This window comes from Vitis vinifera, chromosome 10, assembly GCF_030704535.1.
Source record: "Vitis vinifera cultivar Pinot Noir 40024 chromosome 10, ASM3070453v1".
Classification (NCBI taxonomy): domain Eukaryota; kingdom Viridiplantae; phylum Streptophyta; class Magnoliopsida; order Vitales; family Vitaceae; genus Vitis; species Vitis vinifera.
Window position 1 is genome coordinate 9,457,136 of NC_081814.1, and position 19,640 is coordinate 9,476,775.

Here is a 19,640-nt window from a genome sequence, read left to right on the forward strand (position 1 = left end):
AATAGCTCACTTAGCTACAACAAGATTTCATCAACAACTGAGAGTTGACTATCATGATACATCTAGTCCAGTGGTCAAGCCTAACACTATGTGTCCAATTCTCAATATTGCTATTAGTCGTGGATGGTCTCTACATCTATTGGTCAACAACGCCTTTCTCAAGGTGTTCTTAATATAGAAAATGTATATATGGCTTACTCCTAGGCTTTATTAATCTACATTGTCTATTTCATGCGTGCAAGCTTCGTAAGGCTATCTATAACCTCAAGGAAGCACCATGGGCTTGGTACCACAAGCTCCATTGGTTTCTTGTCACCTCAAGATTTTAGAATTTTCGTGTTGATACGTCATTATTTGTCCTCAACCTTATTTGATAAAACTATATATCTCTGTGTATGTTGATGACATTATTATCACAAGTGATGATGCTTCCATAGTTTAACGCTTTGTGAACCTTCTTGCCCAATGGCTTTCACTCAAGGACTTTGGCTTTCTTGCTTACTTATTGGGTGTTGAAGTAATTTTACACCAAAATGGGCTACTTTTATCTCAATGACCATACATTATGCATCTTCTTGTCTGCATTAAGATGACTAACGCGAAACCTGTCTCCACATAACTTCTTACAAGTATGTCACAAACCTTTCACATTGACTTCACTCTTTTTTATCCAACTGAATATCATGTTGTTGTTAGAAGTTTGTAGTACTTGTGTCTTACACGACTTAACATAGCATTTACGCTAAACAAACTATCTCAATTCATGCATCAACCCACTATCGAACATTAGACTTATGCCAAGCACCTATTGCGCTATCTATGTGGTACTTCTGATCATGACATTTTACTTTACTAGAATTCTCCATGGGCTCTACATGTTTTCTCCAATGTTGATTGGGTAAGCAATAAAGATGATTTCTTATCCACTAATGCTTACATCATGTATCTTAGACACAATCTAATCTCTTGGAGCTTCAAAGAACAACACATAGTTGCCCATTTCTTCATAGAAGTCGAATATAGATTTTTTGTCGCTACTACTCCCCCAACTTAATTAAGTATGCTCTCCATTAATTAAACTACATGTTCGGATTCCTCACACACTTATGATTTTTTGCGACAATGTGTGTGCAATGCAACTATGTTCTAACCTTGTGTTTCACTCTCATATGAGGCATCTGGCCATTGATTTTCATTATCATATTTAAAATGGTGTTCTTCATGTTGCTTGTGTGTTGTTCGAAAATCAACTAGTAGATGCTCTAACAAAACTGCTACATCGTAGTTGCTTTCTTTCTTTCAAGGCTAGGATTGGAATCTTTGATCAAAGCTTCACCTGGTAAAGGCGTGTTAGTAAAAACTAATATTTATTTTTAATCTAAATATTAATATTTATTTATTATTAGTTTAAATGAGAGCTGAAGATAGACATGTACTTGAATTAGAATACAAGATAGAGCTTGAATTAGAGTAGGATATAGACTTGCATTTAATTTAGAATACAAAATAAAGTTTGAATTAGAGTAGAAAATAGACTTGTTCTTTATTTAAACATTCATCCATCATCATTAAAAAAAAGCTATGTTTTCTCTATTATCTTCTTTTTTTGTATTACTACCAAGTCATGCCATTTAGTCAGAAACATGCATATGTTGGAGCAACTTTCCAAATTCTAATGACCAAGATATTTGAGTGATAGATCAGGAGACAAGTCATAGTGTACGTGGACAATCTATTGGTAAAAGGCAAAGAAGTAGAATCACAAGTTAAAGACTTGGAGGAGGTATTCCAGACATCAAGCTCGGGTCAACCCAATCAAGTGCACCAAGCGACTAAATTTTGGGGTTTCAATCTATTTAGTAACTAGAAGAGGAATTAAACTATACCTTTACCAAATTAAGGCATTGCTTCATGTGAAACCACTAACTAATCAAAGAGGAGTATAGGAATTAACAAGAAAAATTGCTACATTGTCTAAATTGGGATCTAGACCAACGTATCATCATGAAGCAATCTTTGTATCTTTGTACTTCTGAAGAAAAAGAGGAATATAAAGTGATCAAGAATTTAAACAACTAAAAGAGCACCTATCAAGGTTGCCAATTCTCTCTGCACCTTATTCGGAATAGGTACTCTATTTATCAAATTGTTTTCTTAATAAATAGTACTATTCTTTTTGGAATAGAGGATAGAGTGGAAAAGTATGTCTTATGATATTAGCAAAGGTATGGTGGCAGATAAGATGCGATATACCGCTCTCATTACCTTTGTTTTAGCACTCTTGATTGTTAAGTGAAAGCTTTGACCTTATTTTTAGGCCTATTATCGTACTCACTACCTCTTCAATGAAATGGGTACTCAATAAGCTAGATTTGTTGGGTTGAATGCTATATGTTGGTCGATCAAACTCAATGAATTTGATATCATTTGCATATCACGAACCACCCTTAAAGGGGCATGCAGGTACTACCTGACTTTGTAGCACAATTCAGCGGGTGGGAGAAGTGGGAGGAATGGGAAGAGCACAAGCAAGATATGAAACAAAAAGAGAAATAACAGTTCATGAGGGTGCTATGTGTAAACGAAGCATCTAATTTGAAAAGTGTCCATGCAGGAATATACATGGACCATATTTGTCACCATTAAGAAAGGTGTTACTCTAAGATTTGAAGCCTCGAACGATGAGGCCAAATATGAAGCACCCATTCATGGAATTAAAATGGCCTTGGCATTGAGGGCCACAAAGCTCCAAGTCTATGTATCCAATGCCACATAATTAGGACTACAGCAATTTGAGTAATTTTGAGTTGCATGCAGTTAATCCAGAGAAGTGAAGGGTAATTAATGACGTTTATTAACTAGGATATTTCGGTTTCATCAGTTCGACTACATAATTTTATGCAGTTGCACGCTAATTTTTATTTTATTTGCATTGTCTTGGCTATGCTATCTTCCAAACTCTACACCAACAATTAGGTTATAAACTTTCTAGGCAACCTACTTTTGTAGTGTAGGCAACTTTTTCGTCATAATCACCCAACTAGTCTTTGCTGAAGATTAGCTCAAGTTTATTATGACTTTGTTTGTTTTAAATTTCAAAAACAGGTGTAACAACCTAAATAAATATGTAGGAAATATATGAAGAATTTGTTATTTTTCTTGTATAAATATCTCATCTCAAATGGAATAAAATTGATCAACTTCTCTTTATCATATCTGCAGTTTTTCTTCATTATACCTGTAATTTCTCCAACCAGTGGTATCAAAGCCACAGTTAGTCTTATAGGACCCGTGTTTTGAGAGAAAACCAATAAAGTTCACTTCATAACCCATTTGAAACCACACTAGAAAATGGCAACCAGCAGCATCTCTTTGTTAGCTCCTCAAATCTTTGCGGGAGAAAACTATCAAATTTGGTCCGTAAAGATGCAAACGTACCTGAAAGCATTTGATTTCTAGGAAGTTGTAGCTGAAGACAAACCAATAGCTCCACTTCCGGCGAATCCTACCTTAGCACAAATCAAAGCTCATATTGATGAAAAGACCAAAAAGTTTAAAGCTAAGACTTTAATCCAAAATTCAGTTGCTAACTTAGTATTTCATAGAATTATGAATTGCAGGACAACCAAAGAAGCCTGGGACAAGCTTAAATTGGAGTATCAAGGAAGTGATAGAACCAAACAAATGCAAGTGCTGAATTTGAAAAGGGACTTCAAGTCTCTAACCATGTAAGAAGATGAAACTATCACCAAGTATTCTGACAGAATTTCTTTGATTGTTAACAAAATCAGGTCACTTGGTGAAAAATTTCCTGATGCAAAGATCGCGGAAAAGGTTCTTGTGACACTTCCTGAGAGGTTTGAGTCCAAGATTTCATCTCTTGAAGAATCTAGGGACCTTTCACAAATTTCACTTGTTGAACTAATGAACGCACTCCAAGCACAAGAGCAAAGAAGAGCTTTGAGGCAAGAGAATGTCACAGAAGGTGTTTTTCAAATGCAGACCCTACAATCTAATAAAGACAAAAACTAGTTCAACAAGAAGAAAAGTAAAGGTAGAGAAAAGAACAGCAAAGAAGAACCCCAACAAAAGAAATATCCAACCTGCTCACATTGCAAGAAGACTACGCATCTAGAGAAATACTGTTGGTGGAGGCTAGACGCAATGTGCGACAACTGCAAACAGCTTGGGCATGTTACCAAAGTCTGCAAATATAAAAATAAAGGTCCAACAAGTACAAGTTGCTAATGCAGATTCGTAGGAGGAGAAACTCTTTATAGCATCATGTTTCTCAAGTCAATACTCTTATAATGCTTGGCTCATTGATAGTGGATGCACACACCACATGTGTCATAATGCTACAATATTCAAGGACCTTGACAAAACCTACAACTCTACGGTGAAAGTTGGCAATGGTGGATACGTGGATGTCAAAGGAAGGGGCAGGATTTCTGTCAAAACAAATTCAAGTATCAAGCTCATCTCTAATGTGTTATTTGTACCTGATATTAGTCAAAATCTATTGAGTATAGGTCAAATGCTTGAAAAGCAATATTCTCTACAATTCAAAGACAACTGGTGCATCATCTTTGATCCTTATGGAGAGAAATTGCTTTGTATGAAGATGAAAAGCAAGAGTTTTGCCATCAATTGGGAGAATGCTTCTAAATATGCATATGTTGGAGTTACTCAAAGTGTTTCAAACCTATGGCATAAACGGTTTGGACACTATAACCAAAGGAGCTTAGTAGAGCTAAAAAAACTTGAGCTGGTGAAAGACATGCCAAACGCATCTGATGAAGCTCAAATATGTGAGATTTGTCAACAAGGCAAACAAGCAAGGTTGCCATTAAAAAATAATCAAGCATGGAGAGCCACCAAAAAGCTTCAACTCATACACACTAATGTTTGTGGTCCCATGAAAACAACTTCTTTGAGTGGTAACAAATACTTCATTTTCTTTATAGATGACTATACCAGAATGTGTTGGGTATATTTTATCAAACTAAATCATGAAGTTTTCTCTGTTTTCAAACAATTCAAAGCCCTTGTAGAAAATCAAAGCAACTTAAGCATTAAAATCTTAAGGTCCGACAATGGTACAAAATATACCTCCAGTCAACTTGTTGAGTTTTGTAGTACTGCAGGCATCTAACTTCAGCTAACAACTCCATGCACTCCACAACAAAATGGTGTCTCGGAGAGGAAGAATCAAACCGTAAAGGAGATGACCAAGTGTCTTCTATTTGAGAAAAAAATGCTAAGTAATTTTTGGGCAGTGGCAGTTAACACCATATGCAAAAAATGCCAATTATTTGCTGAACAGATTGCCTACAAAATCCTTGAAGAACAAAACGTCATATGAAGCATGGTATGGTGTCAAGCCCTCTGTTAGTCATCTTAAAATATTTGGAAGCATATGTTATTATCATGTACTAGAACCTAAAAGAAGCAAATTGGATAGGAAAACTCAAAAGGGCATTCTCATTGGCTATGGGACATCAACTAAGGGCTATAGAATATTATGTTTGCACATTAACAAAGTTGTCTTGAGCAAGAATGTAAAAGTGGATGAAATGACAACTTGGGATTGGCAAAATAAAAAAAATATGCAATCTGATGTCGGCTTCGATAATCATGAAGATTTTCAAACTTCTGAATCCATAGATGATTTTCCAGTGAGGGGCACAAGAAGCTTGGAGGACATCTATCAAAGGTGCAGTTTAGCAATAACTGAACCAACAAGTTATGTAGAAGACAAAGATTCTGAAGCATGGAGGAGAGCAATGCAAGAAAAAATAAAGATGATTAACAAGACTAAAACCTAGTAGCTTGTGGAGAGACCCAAAAATCACAAGATGGTCGAAGTGAAATGGATTTTCAAAACAAAACTCAATCCTGATGGTTCGATATGCAAGCACAAAGTTAAGCTAGTGGTGAAGGGATATGCTCAACAGTATGGTGTTGATTATCAGGAGAATTTTGCTCCTGTGGCAAGGAATGACACTATCAGGCCACTTTTTGTACTTGCTGCTCAAAATTCTTGGCATATTCATTAGTTAGATGTTAAATCTGCCTTCTTAAATGGATTTGTTGATGAAGAGATATATGTAGAGCAACCAGATGGATAAATACTAATAGTTAAATTAAGGATAAAAATATAAATTATTTATTTTCTCTATTATGCCCCACAAGATGGAGCTCCAGAATGAGAGTCCAATCTTGGTCTTTAGATAAAGAAAATGGACTATGTAGTATTGAGTATTCGGTTAAGGATAAACATCTAAATTATTTATTTTCTCTATTATGCCCCGCAAGATGGAGCTCCAGAATGAGAGTATAATCTTATTCTTTAGAGAAAGAAAATAGACTATGTCTTTAGAGAAAGAAAGTAGACTGTCTTTGGAGAAAGAAAATAGACTATCGTTAGAGAAAGAAAATAGATTATGTAGTATTCAGTATTCGGTTTCCGTGGAGGACGGTTTCCCTAATTCTATGGAGTGCAATCTCCTTGATTCTATGAAAAATGGTCTCCTTGAGTTTTTCTGGAGGGCAATCTCCCTAATTCTATTCAAGGCAATCTCCTTGATTCTATTATAAGAGTGGTCTCCTTAGGTCCAAGAGCCGAGTGGATTCGACTTGGTGGCTGAAAGATTAGATAAGAGTAGTGGGATCTTCCTAAGTTGGATTTCCAAAAACTTTGAGGAATTTGTAAAAATAAAGTTTGTTGAAGGAAGAGTAGGATTATGAGCCTTATTTGGCATCAAACTAAATAATGTTTTAGAAGCTAATGTAGTAGATGACATAGGAAATAAAGGAGAAGGTAGATTATAAGGTAGATCTTAAGTAGAGGTAGAGGAACATGAGCATGTTTGTTTTCTCAAGACATGTACAAAAAAACAATCAAATATTTGAGGAATCTTTTAAAGAAAGAGAGAGAGGTAAAGTTGAAGGTAATAAAAAAGTATATGTTAAATTAAGGGAACCAATACTAGTAGGAAGCAAAGGAGAAGAAAATTCTTGTAGGTTTAAACTATGAAAATTTGGAAAATTTTGGGTTGTATAGAGGTATTGAAACTAGGATATTGACACTACATAGGCATAGCAAGGTCAATACCATTTGCAGTAATTTACGGTAAGAGTAGGGGAAGGTTGTACACCTTCCACCCTACATTTTCTCTAAATCTTACTCCAAGTTGAGACTAGGATTTAGGATTTTTGATACCATATAGAGAAAGAAAATATGGCATATGATTTTCATCAACGATGATGAATATTTATATACAAATACAATTGAGTTCTATCATAATTCAAACTCTATCTCTTACTCTAATTCAAACTAATAGTAGACTTTTACTCTAATTCAAACTAATAATAAATAGATAAATACTAATAGTTAAATTAAAGATAAACATCTAAATTATTAGTTTCTCTATTATTACCAGTTTTGTCTTGTACCTAGTGGAATGGGTTTGGAATTAAAATAAATGGGCTACAAATGGGTTTGGGATATTTTTTTAAACCTAGCACAAGCTTGGGCATTATCTTGTCTGCCCCAACTCACCATGATTATATATAAATTAGCTTTTAAAAATAATTTAATTTAAATTTTTTATTTTCTTATTTTTAATATATATAAAATAATAATAAAAATACTTTTCAAAAAACAAGGTATAAAAAATTATAATATTTTAATTATTTATAAATTATATTTATTTTTAATGTAATTTTAAAAGTTAAAAATTATTTGTTTTTAAAAAAAAAATTAGAAAAGTTAATTAAATAAATAAATTAGGTAAGGTGGGGCAAGTATGGGAAATTCACATGTTTGTCTTGCCCCATTTAATTTTTTATTATGTCACGATGTGAATTATTTTGAATAAATGAGATGAGGTTGGGATGTGGTGACATGAGGTTGGGATGTGGTGACCTATCTCAAATTTGTCTCATTTTCATCCTTATCCTTAAATAATATGCATACAAGGAAAAGTTAAACACCTTTGTTGGAACAAGTCTTGTGATTCAAAATAAGGAGTAGAGAAATATCAAATGCTCCATGAATCAATAACTCCAGCAAAAATATGTCTATAATTAAAGTTTTAAAAGAATTTTGGTTAATGTTAAAGTTAGTTGTTTTTTCGATATGAAATATGGAAAGGTGAACCATGATCATTAACTTTGATTTTCACATGAAAATTTAAAAATTTTAAAAATATGAACAATAAAATAATATGATAATGGAATAACATTTATAAAATAAATAAATATTTTATTTAGTAAGAATATAAAAAATCTTATATCCTAAATCTCTAAATTTATTCATTTTGTAAATTTGTTTATAAATAATTAAAATCAATAAATATGAAAGGATGAAGTAATGAAAAAAATTGAAATTAAAATGATTTTATGAAATTAACACATTAGAAAAAAAAAATGGAGGTAGGAGAGAAAAAGAAAAAGAAAAATCATATGATATGGTTGATAGTAAAAAATAAATAAATAAACAAAAAAAAAAAACATGACAGAGGTCTTCGACTTGTCATATCAAAATAAAATTAAAAACAAAAAAAAAAAATTGTGGTAGTTGGACCCACCATGAGAGAAGCGTTATAGGGTAGTTTTGAAATTTTGATTATTTTTACTAATCGAGCACATGTTCTTATAATTATTTTCCTCCAAATGTATATATTTTGAAACTCAAATGTCAAATACGTGATTACATGATTCAATTATTGATTCAATATTTTGCATCATCGTCATGGACTTTGTAAACCACTTAATCTTATCAACTTAAATGGTAATAATTAGAAATGTTAATAGGCATAAAAAAATAAAATCAAAGTACAAAGTAATAAAATCAAAATACAAAACAACAAGATAAAAGTACAAAGCAATATAATTACGTACAATGTGTAGACCCTCAATTTTGTCCCTTTAGCACATGTCTTTAAAATTCGTTTTCAGTGCTTCAAAATAGTTCCTTGGTGGCCCATTACTACTCGTACAACTTACCTTTTTCTGAATCACCTCGGAGACTTTGGTTGAGGGATTATCTGACCCCTTATTGTGACCCCTTGGCAGCCCTAATTTAGACTTAGGCTTTTCATGTTTTTTTGGGATAGCCCTTAGATACACTTGGCCCATTAGGCACCACCCTAGGCCCGCTTAGTCTCATCATAGGCCCGTTTAGGCACACTTGGCCCATTTGGACATTTTTAGCGTGACTTGTATGACTTGCATGATTACATGGCTTTTGGGCTCGGCTTTTGTTTATTGGTTTATTTTTATTTTATTTTTTTATTTTTTTATTTTTTAGGTGCGTGATTTAAATTTCTCTTGATTTTCAATTTCATGATATTTATTAATATTAATCTTTATTTTATTTTTATTTTATTTTATCTTTTTTTTTTTTTTTTTTTGAATGAGGAAACGGTTGCCATCTATTTGGAGGGAAGATCACCAAAATTTTAGAGAAAGGAAAGTGACAGCTGCATTATTTTATAAAGTTACCTCCACCATGCATATATGGAAGACACAGCCATAAGGAAAAGGAAGGTTGCTGCCCATAGAAGAATATATGGAAACTTCCATACAAAAAGGATTTTTTTTAGAGAGATGCAATCTTCATGGAAGGAGATACATGGAAAGCAAGGGAGATTTTGAAGATTTTTTTTTCGAATTGGAGGCACGGATAGCAAGGGGGGATTCTTTGGATGGTCAGAGAAAAAGGTGCACAGGAGGGAGAAAAGGGGGACTGGCAGACGCACTGGAGGAGGGGGAGAAAGGAAAGATTTTTCATGGCTTTCGATGAGAAGAAAAAGAATTGGTGTCCACCGGTCTTTGGGGGGTTTTGGAGAAAGGGAACCGATCTCACTTGAAGCCGAGCAATACTTCTCAAAAGCAGGTTCTTCCAGGTATAGTTACATGAAACTCACATCTTCTCATCTCTATTTGATTCTACATTGTTTTTCTCTTTTTTTTGCAAATCCCGGTATTATCTTGTTGATTGGTGTGGACGGAAAGGGCCACAGATTGTTTTATTGATATTGGTTGCTTACTTGTTTGCCCAGAATCTGTTTGTGATATTTTCCACTAGCCTGAGCCCATTGAAAGATCATGAGATGTGGCTCTATTTGATTTCTATTATGCCTGTTTGTTATCTTCTTGTCTTCTCTGTTCTCCACTATACGTTTTTTTCATCCTTCCTCCTAGTTTTCTGGTGACTGTTTACAAACGTTTCATAAGAGTTATAATTTTTGGGAGGATAAAGATAGAGAGGCCCTGTGTCAGAAGAAGTTCAAAGAAGCCATCAATGAGAAGGAAGTTGATGTCCATCCAGTCATAGTATGGAGCTCTCCGTTTCCCCTGTTGTTCATGCTACAGTGGCAGGGTTGCACTTGACCTTCCTAAACCTATTGAAGATTTGAAGCATTCAGCTAAGTCAGATTCTGTGGTGCTCTATATTATTGAAGAATCTGGCGGTGACATCTGCTGCTCTTTTGGTTGAGTTGTTGAGACAATTATTCCTGGAATGAGATGGTTCTCTTAAGCCATTCGTTTGATCCAACCTCATGTTCATTCAATCATTCTGGACATTAAAGCTTCTGATGTTGAATTCTGAACCTTACTTTCTGAACTGAGAAACGATGTTGTGGAATATCTACTTTTAGTTCATGCGTGCACCATGCAAGGCGATCATTTTGGTCTCAGTTTCGAGAGTAGATGGACGTAGTAGTCTCAGTACCTCCAATGGTGATTCGGGCTCTTCATCAAGTGATTCAGATCCAGGCACTTCTTCAGATGGTGAATCAGAAGGTGTTTCCTCAATTTTGGCAATGGCCCTGCTGAAGATAGTTAATATGGTCTTATAACGAGGACTCCCTGCTCCATATAGGAGGAAGGTCTCGATTTGAAGTAGAAGAAGGCATGGTTTAATTAGTGACCAAGAGGTATCTGGTTTTCGAAACGGCTTGGTCCAGACTTTGCAGCTGTTAGTGGAGATGTCTGGCCAAAATTGCGTATTCTAAATTATTTGACTGAATTGTGGGCAAGACAATTTATTCCTCTTATGACAGATAGATTGCATTAGAAGATGGGTGATCCTTTAAAAGTCGTGAATTCTGCCATTGACCTCCACAAGAAGATGATTGAGATGTGCTACTGATGTTAAAACAGAACGGATATCAGAAGTCCTGTCACCAAGACTTTTGGCTTATCACTTGTTGGTGAACTTGTCGGGACTTTCTGCCACCTCTCCCATCTCCACGTCTGCATGGCATTCATTATTGCCAACAATTCCATGTACTCAAATTCTGGAAGAAGACAGACCAACAATTTGTGGAAAGAAAAAGATCACTTCGAGTAACATTAATCGTTTATGTCGTTAATGATCTGTGGTGTTCGAATGATGGAAATGATGGAATTCCACGGGTTTATAGTCTTAGCTGGCTATGGAAAATTAATGGGTCACCCAGATGTTGGGATATTTGAAGAGGCTTTCCAATCCCTAGTGCTGGAGGAATTACTGATACAAGGCCCGGGTCAAAGAATAGATGGACTCGAGAAAATCGATAGCAGATCAATTCTCCAAGCTACGTCTATCCCTACCTGCGAGTGAATAGTTCATTGAGTAGCCTCAATATAATCTAGGACTTTATGAAGGTTGTTTTCCAGTAACAGTCTTCTGAACCATCATGGCACAGAGTCGATTTGGTCATCAAAGACGAAGTGTTGCACTCACTAGCTTGGTCGATTGGCACCAATGCTGGCAAGTTTTGGAGCATTCGTATAAGCTTTAAAGAGCTTATGAAATGATCTCTTCCTTGTTAGAAGAAACACCGAGAAAATAGCAGACCGAAGTTTCATCAATGCCAAAAGCTTTGTTATGTTATGTGAGGAGATCTTTGTCCAGAAATGCAGTTTTTGCAGGAGCAAATAAAATTGCTTCCTATATGGGGCCCATCTTAATAACACACTTTGTGAATTTCTTATCCGGAAAGGGTGATGATTCAAGCTACTATTATGGGCTGGTTCTTACATTGATCTTGTTCTGGGCTGGTTCTTGCATTGATCTTGTTCATGGTGAAGACTATGGAATCTCTATTACAAAGACAATGGTACTTAGGTAGGCAGCAGATTGGCATCAAAGTGCGGGCAACTCTCATGGTATTGGTTTACAAGAAGTCTCTACCGATCCAGTATGTTGGTTCCAATAGTAGGAACCAATTGAAAGTGAGGTTCCAACTAGTCATTTGAATGCTTCTCTATTATCCGAGGAAATCAACGAACTATCTGACGGCAATTGTGATAGAAGTGGAAGCCATCACGAGGGAGATATTTCTAGTAAGCTTGGGGTATCTTCTTTAGCTGAATTACATGGGGAATCACATACAACTGAAAATATAAAATGTGCAATTGGAGTTCATGGGAAAGATATAAATGCTGGAGTCCCTGTTCCAATTTCCACTCCATCTAAGTCCACTCAAATTTGCATTGGAAACGTCGTCTCCAGGCAGAGTGACATTCATAACTTTGATTCAGATGTTCTTGTCGTTGAGGTGTGGAATGTGAAGTTGAGTACTGATTTGAATAATATGGAACATGAGATTGATGGGTCCTTGCCTATTGGTGAATGAAGCAGAGAAAATGAAGATGATAGTGCTAGCTTTGGATTAATTGCTGTGGCAGCGGATTTTTCTTCTGGACATGATACAGTGGCTATTGTATTAAATGAAGACAAGGTGGAACAATGCTCAGCGGGCAAGAGAAATGAATGATTCTGGTGATGAAACCATGATTTTCAACAGTGATTCTGCTCCACCAGCCTCTCAAGTGCATACTTTGAGTGATGACACGAAGATTGAACATGGGGTGTTTGCTTTGATGGATGAAGTATGTGAAGACGCATTTAACTATGATGGACATGCTGCCTCCCAATTGGGTTCTTGTGACTCACAAATTCACATATCACTTGATGGAAGTTTTATTGGAGAGGCATGTAACCTTAATATTAGAATTCCTGAATTTTTCTCTCGTAATCTATCCTTCAATGGGACAATTCCAATCAAGGGACTGGATGGTCATCAATCGTCAGCTTCACCAAAAAGTTGCTCTTCAGAATTCATGGAAAGTTATTGCATGTTGGAGTCAAGCCATCTGGTTACTTGATGAAGAAGGAACCTGACTCCACTCTTGAGAAAATATTAGACAAATCTACTGGTTACTTAATGATTGAAGAGTCGTAGGGTACTATTAGTTACCTATGAATTGTTAAAACAGCAAGTTACCGTAGTGGTCATGCAGGCTGGTCTACAACTGTGTGCCCACCTAATAAAAGCACATCCTCTAGCCTTGGAGTTCCTTGAAAACGGGTATACGGTAGGGGTCTCTCGGATGTTCATCAGCGGCCTCATCGACACCATGTTCAGGCTAATAATGCAGTCTAAGGGTATAGTTCTCAGATGCTGGTTGTTCAAGTCAATAGCAGTAAAGACTGCTTTGTAAAAATCTGGAAAGAAAGAATTTATGTTCAAAGAATAGAACATTTTGGTCGTGTTTGGGATGCAAAACTGGGGATTAAAGAGGGCTGCAGAAATGGTAAACAGCTTGACTTTCTGGTGAAGTTAATGGTCATCTCGCTGTCGATAACAAATCCTTCATGCTAGAACAAATCCAAATATTTGCTCACGAGGACAAAAGCCCTAGGAAACTACTTCATCACTAATCCAATGTATGTGTATGATTCAAATTGGGACGGGTCAGATTGGGCCACTGATGGAGAATGACTTCAACATGGTGATAGCTCTGTCCAGCTTCTTGTTGCTGCACCTGCTGTTAACGATGCTCAAGCCATCATTATAGCTCTTATGGAGGAGTATGAGAACGTTCTTAATGGTGACAATCTGCACAGATACTTTATTTCGACAGATTCATGGATTGAAAATAGCGGGAATGAAGATTCAGCAGATGATGAAAACATAGATATGCATGAGCAGAAGTGACCTATTGAGATTGCTTGTTTCGGTATCAAGAACCGACTTCCATCAGGAACAATGCATGCTATCCTACAGCTGCATTTTATTCTTACCAGAACTCATTCCATCCTTTTTAATTTTCTTGATGAAGGAGGACTGCCCACGCTTCCACCTTTGCCAACAAGTAGTCCATTTTCTGCATTTGACAATGTCGCTGCTACTATAATCCGCTATATCCCAGAAGTTCCTCACTTGGTACAAAGATCACCAAAGAAGCTGATCTTGGTCTGAAGATTGGTCACAGCAAAGCGCTCTTGAAGTCAGAGGATGTAGGTCAGACTCTTGATTTGCCAATGCGTGGGCTATGGAGAGAACTTTATAAAGAGTTGGCCAACGTATTTGATATGGAGAGAGAGTTAAGATGCTGAACAATGCATTCTATAAAGATGACAAGTTGGCATTATTCAGAAGGTAGTGGACTTTGTATGTGCTCACACACAGCGTGTCCCATTTTTGCATTCCAGTTTGTCCCACATCAGCATGCTCGCCCAACCACTCTTCACATCCTCATTTTGAACACACCCTTTACTAAAATCATCATCAACTCATCCACCAAATTCAGCATCTAGCATACTTCTCTCGGTTATCAATGTGGGTTGCTATCAAAGTACCCGAAATTGTTTACATTTGCTAGTCGCCAATCATTCCGCAATAGCTGATTTGCCATCCAGATCACGAAGGTCCAGAATTCCAGTTCTTCTGGCTGAAGCTAAGCGACAGTTCAGTTTGCGTTACGGCAAAGGCATAGAAACCGAAGTTGAAAGGATATATGTTTTGCATGGTATCTTCAGGGAAGACCCGTCTAGAAACACTGATACTTCTGTGGTTTCTAATGGCTGTTAGATGTGAATTGATGTATTCGGATGACGGGAATGCAACATTGATGGGCATGTCAATTTCAAACCTTCTGAGGAGATAGTTGGAAGTCAGGGATTTCTAGTTCCAACTTTAGAGACTATTGAATGCAAATCGCCTCTAACTGAACTTAGAGAAGAGAAGGATGAGGGGCAAAATAATATAGAATCAATACCATAAGTCAGAGAAAACCAGATTCAGGTGACTGTTTGCTTCTAGATCCAATTTCATATTGCTGATTTGTAACTGATGAGTTCTAAGCCCGCAAAGAAAGTAAAATCTACAGTCAAAGAATGAATTTGAAACTGAAGATGAGATGATTGGTGATAGAGCAGTAGGAGATCAAAACCATGAGCTTGGAGTCACTAAAGAGTTGAAATAATCAGTTTTTGTCCATTATACTTATGCTTTTGATGATCTTCTTCAAATCCTGCAGAACCATTGGAATGGTTCCGTTAACTTTCACAGAGGATGGAGATCAGCTTCCAGATAGCAATTCAAATCTGGATGAGGGGAGCTACTCAGGTGTAGATAACTCAGTCAGCTTGTCTATTTCAAGAGAGCTTCAAGATGGAATAGGCCAAATTGTCACTCAACCATTAACTACTCAAGAAAATCTTGACAGCTCCAAAAGACATCAGTAATGAGCAGATCATCCAACTTTGCGCCTTTCATGTAATGGTTCTGGTTCATAGAACAGAGAAGAAGCCTTCAGGAGGAACAAGAGGATGATGAAGCTAGGTATCTTCTTGGCAGCCACACTCGAAAGTCCCGAATACAGGATCCATCAGAAAGTCTCTAGCTCCCTGCCCATTTGCCTTCACACACGTACTAAGTTGCTGAATCCTTTTGACCGAGGGTTAATTTCTGATTATGGGCAATTTGATATACCTGAAGGATGAGGATTTATCCAAGAACTGGACATCTGAAAATCAATTAAGACGCGAGTATGCAGTTGAAGAAAATTGTTTGTGAGCAAGCTGACAATAGAAACAGAATTCAGATGTTAATATAAGGGAATTTAATTCTACACATTCTCAAACCAGATGTGGACCCAGAATTCATAGAAGGTTATTACATGTTAGAGTCAAGCCATCTGTCAGAAATATTTACAGTCCATGAATCTTCGCATGAGATTCTAGAATTTAAATTCAGAAATATCGGGAAGGAAGATCTTAAAAGAGGAAACAGTGGCTGGTACAAAGATGTCTCCTTAAGAATTGTTGAAAGCCATATTCCAGAAATGAGTAGGCAGGTTGGCTTGAGACAGTCTGTAAAAAGGCAAGCATCCTTCTTCTGACCAAAAAGCTCCAGCTTCAACTCTCCTATGTTAAAATCAGTTTGCGAAATGGTGGTCACCTTGGCAGCGTCAACCATTCTAAAAATGCTTCAATGCTCCTGCCCTTTTATTTCGACCCTGAACTAAGGAAAATGATGCAAAACCCAGAATTTCATTGCTTGCTAACTCCACCAATGAAGACAGGGACTTAACTACAATGAGCAACGAGAAGCTTAAATGTTCAGGAAAATGGCCCTGAGAAATCAGATATGGAGATTCCAGAAGTGAAGAGAATTCATAAGGGTGCAGTAGGCTGAAAATATTAAAGAGGCAGGCAATGTGTCAATCATTTTTCGAAAAAAGTAATGGAAGTTTGCTTCAGCAAAAGAAATTCAAGAGTTGGGATATCAGACTACAGTTAAATTAAATATTGTGAAACCAGATTGGTTCATGGCAACAACGAGGGTATGTATTCCAACGGAGCTATTGATTCAAGCCTTGATGGTGAGTAAATAACACCGGATGCAGAAATACAACAGTGCAGAAAAGTAGGAATTTTGAGCTTTATGTTCGGTGTTTGACCAATGTTGGGGAGAATCCATTTGAGCTTACGGATCAAGTTACCTTATACATGGAAATGTTTCTGACCACTGAATATCCTGACGACGAATTGGGTCCTTCTATACCGAATTCTGAGACTCCATTCCATCATGGCAACCTTGCTATACACACCTTCTCCTCTATTTGCTTCTTTGATTGAGAACTTACTGTTTTAAATTGAATTTTTGAACCATTGTTCAATTAAACACTCCTAGCTTTGAAAATTTCATCTTAGATCCTTTCTAGGTATAAAATCCATATTCTAACACACTTTTGCTGCCATTTTCCTCTAGGCATGCACTTTCATTGTTTTATCCGATTTTTAACTATTTTCATGATTTTCACGATTTTCAACAAGCATGAATAAACTTCATAATTCCAAATCATGGAATTTATGGAATCAACTCATGCGAAATTAATTAGGGCTTTGGTGGGGGCCCGACATTCATGATATTCTCATCAATATTGTTTGCTTGATATGTTGATTCTTTTTCTTCTTGATGATATTCATGAATTCGTTTTATATCTATTATTGAGATATCCTTGCTTCCCATAGAGATGTGGATGCTTGCTAATCAGGTACGCCATTTCTACCCCACAACCCTAAAATTCTATGAATATGTACGATATCATGAGCCATGACCATGTTCGATACCATATTTGATTGTCTTGATGTTTGTTTGATCATCTTTGATAAAATACATGTAATGTGTCATATTTCCAAACTAATCTCTTATGTTTTATGATAGCGCTTGAGAAGCTGTTCAGGTACGCACTTCGACTCTCTCTTATGGTTTGTTTTCTTGTTAGGCATGCAATATTTGAAATCACCTAGCCTACTTAGGTATCCATAATTAACTGACTAATGGCCACACTTCCCTTAATTTTGTCAGTAGAGACCTTTATAGGGCTTAGAGGGGTGCTACCTCCTAGAGGTACCTTCCCAATAAGTAACCTGATCCCCGAACCAAGACTTGGGTTTTCAAAGACACGTTTTTCCAAAAATTATGGAGTCATTTTTTTTAGGGTTTTATTTCTTGTTTTATTTTCCCTTCAAAAATAAAAATAAAATAAGTGGCGACTCCAACTTTTTTTAAAATCAATTTTTCACAATAAAAAGCGAGTCTCGCCGATCGAGTGGGGACGCACGTGAAAGATGCGGATCCACAAATTGGCGACTCCGCTGGGGATTTTGAGGATCAAGCTTGAACACGAGTTAAGGAAAATGTGGCGTTTAATTGGCCGATTAGTGGATACCTCTCTTTTTAGGCAAGGTGATTTGATTTGCTATCTTAACATGATTGATTGCCTTGGATGATCACTTGATTGTTTTGCTCACTTAGCATGATTCACTCTCACATATGTTCAATAGGACTTTGTTTGTTTGATATTTATTTGATTCGCATGACTGTTTGAAGTGATCACTTAACTCTTTGTTCACTTTAGCATGATTCACTCTCACATATGCTAGATAGGACTTTGATTGTTTGATATTTATCTGTTTTGCATGGTTGCTTGTTGCATGACAACCCTTTCTCTTGCATGTTTGTATGATTGCTTGTCTTCATTCACTATCTCACTTTAGATCTTAGGTTTTTCGGATGCACCCACATCTTTCATTGTGCACCTTAGATTATCCCTGAGTGTTGAGAGATGGGAGAGCCTTCACCATTAAGAAACCCCCTGGGAACGCGAGGAAGTGCATATGTGGAGGTGATGACCACCTTGCATGGAAGCACCCCGTCTCCTTGGAGGCGTGCAGAGGGTTGCGTACCGCCGGAGGGTACGATCGCTTCTGCTAGGGATCCTTTAACCCACCCATCTTATCTTATAGAGCCACCTCAACCTTGTAGGTTAGCCTAGACCCAATTAAGATTTCATTCCTACACGTGGGTGCATCTGTGGACCTTCAGAACTGCCTTGGTCATAATTGGGTTCAGTTATCCTCTTCATGGTTTCCTTTTGGTGTGCTCAGAGATTGGTACATGTTTGAGTCTCAGTTGGGCCACCTTTCTGGTTAGTGATTAGTGTGTTTCCACATCTTCTGAGTTTTCTTCATGTCATTTATCTTTTCGTGCCTTTGTACCTTATAGGAGTGTTATTAGTTTCAGTTTAGATTCGACTTCTTATATATCCGAGTTGGAGATAGATTGATCAGGGTTTCAAAGCAGTCAGGTATGGATCTTCAGCATGTTATAGTTGATTGACTTGTAGTCACCATGACTCTATTCAGGATGCACTAGCAGGTTTGAGCCAGATGATTGATGGACAGTGGTATAGATAACATCCAGTTCAGGATGAGATGTCGTATGATTCATTACCACCCACCCCCACTACCCAGTTAGCCAGTGACATTGTTGAGGGTGACTTCGTACATATGATGAGTTTAGTGGATTATGAGTCAAAGTTTATCAGATGAGAGTTCTTATAGAGGACGTTAGTTTTTCTCAGATGAGAGATTTGATTGACATGGTTTTCTTCATGATGAGCCTGAGATATATGTGTTGGATGATAGTTGGATGACTAGCACAGATTAGCTAGAGATGGTTCACTCTCTTGATATGCTTGAGATATTCATTGTTGAGAGTTCAGGAGAGATTCGATTTATTTATGTTGGGGAATTCCGCTTTTGTTGATGATGTGTTTGAGGACGATGTTAGCCCAGTTATGATTATGGAGATTCATCTATTCTAGGAGACCCTAGGGACTTACTTGGAGTACACCACTTGTCATCCGAGAGTTGACTCCAGAAGGGGCTGCATGGTTGACAGACTTAGATGGAAACCAATTTTTAGAGCCTACCAATGTGGATCAGCTGAAGAAGTATTATGTTTGAGACCGTGGTCGCAGGATGGGTGGCCATCATTTCGGTT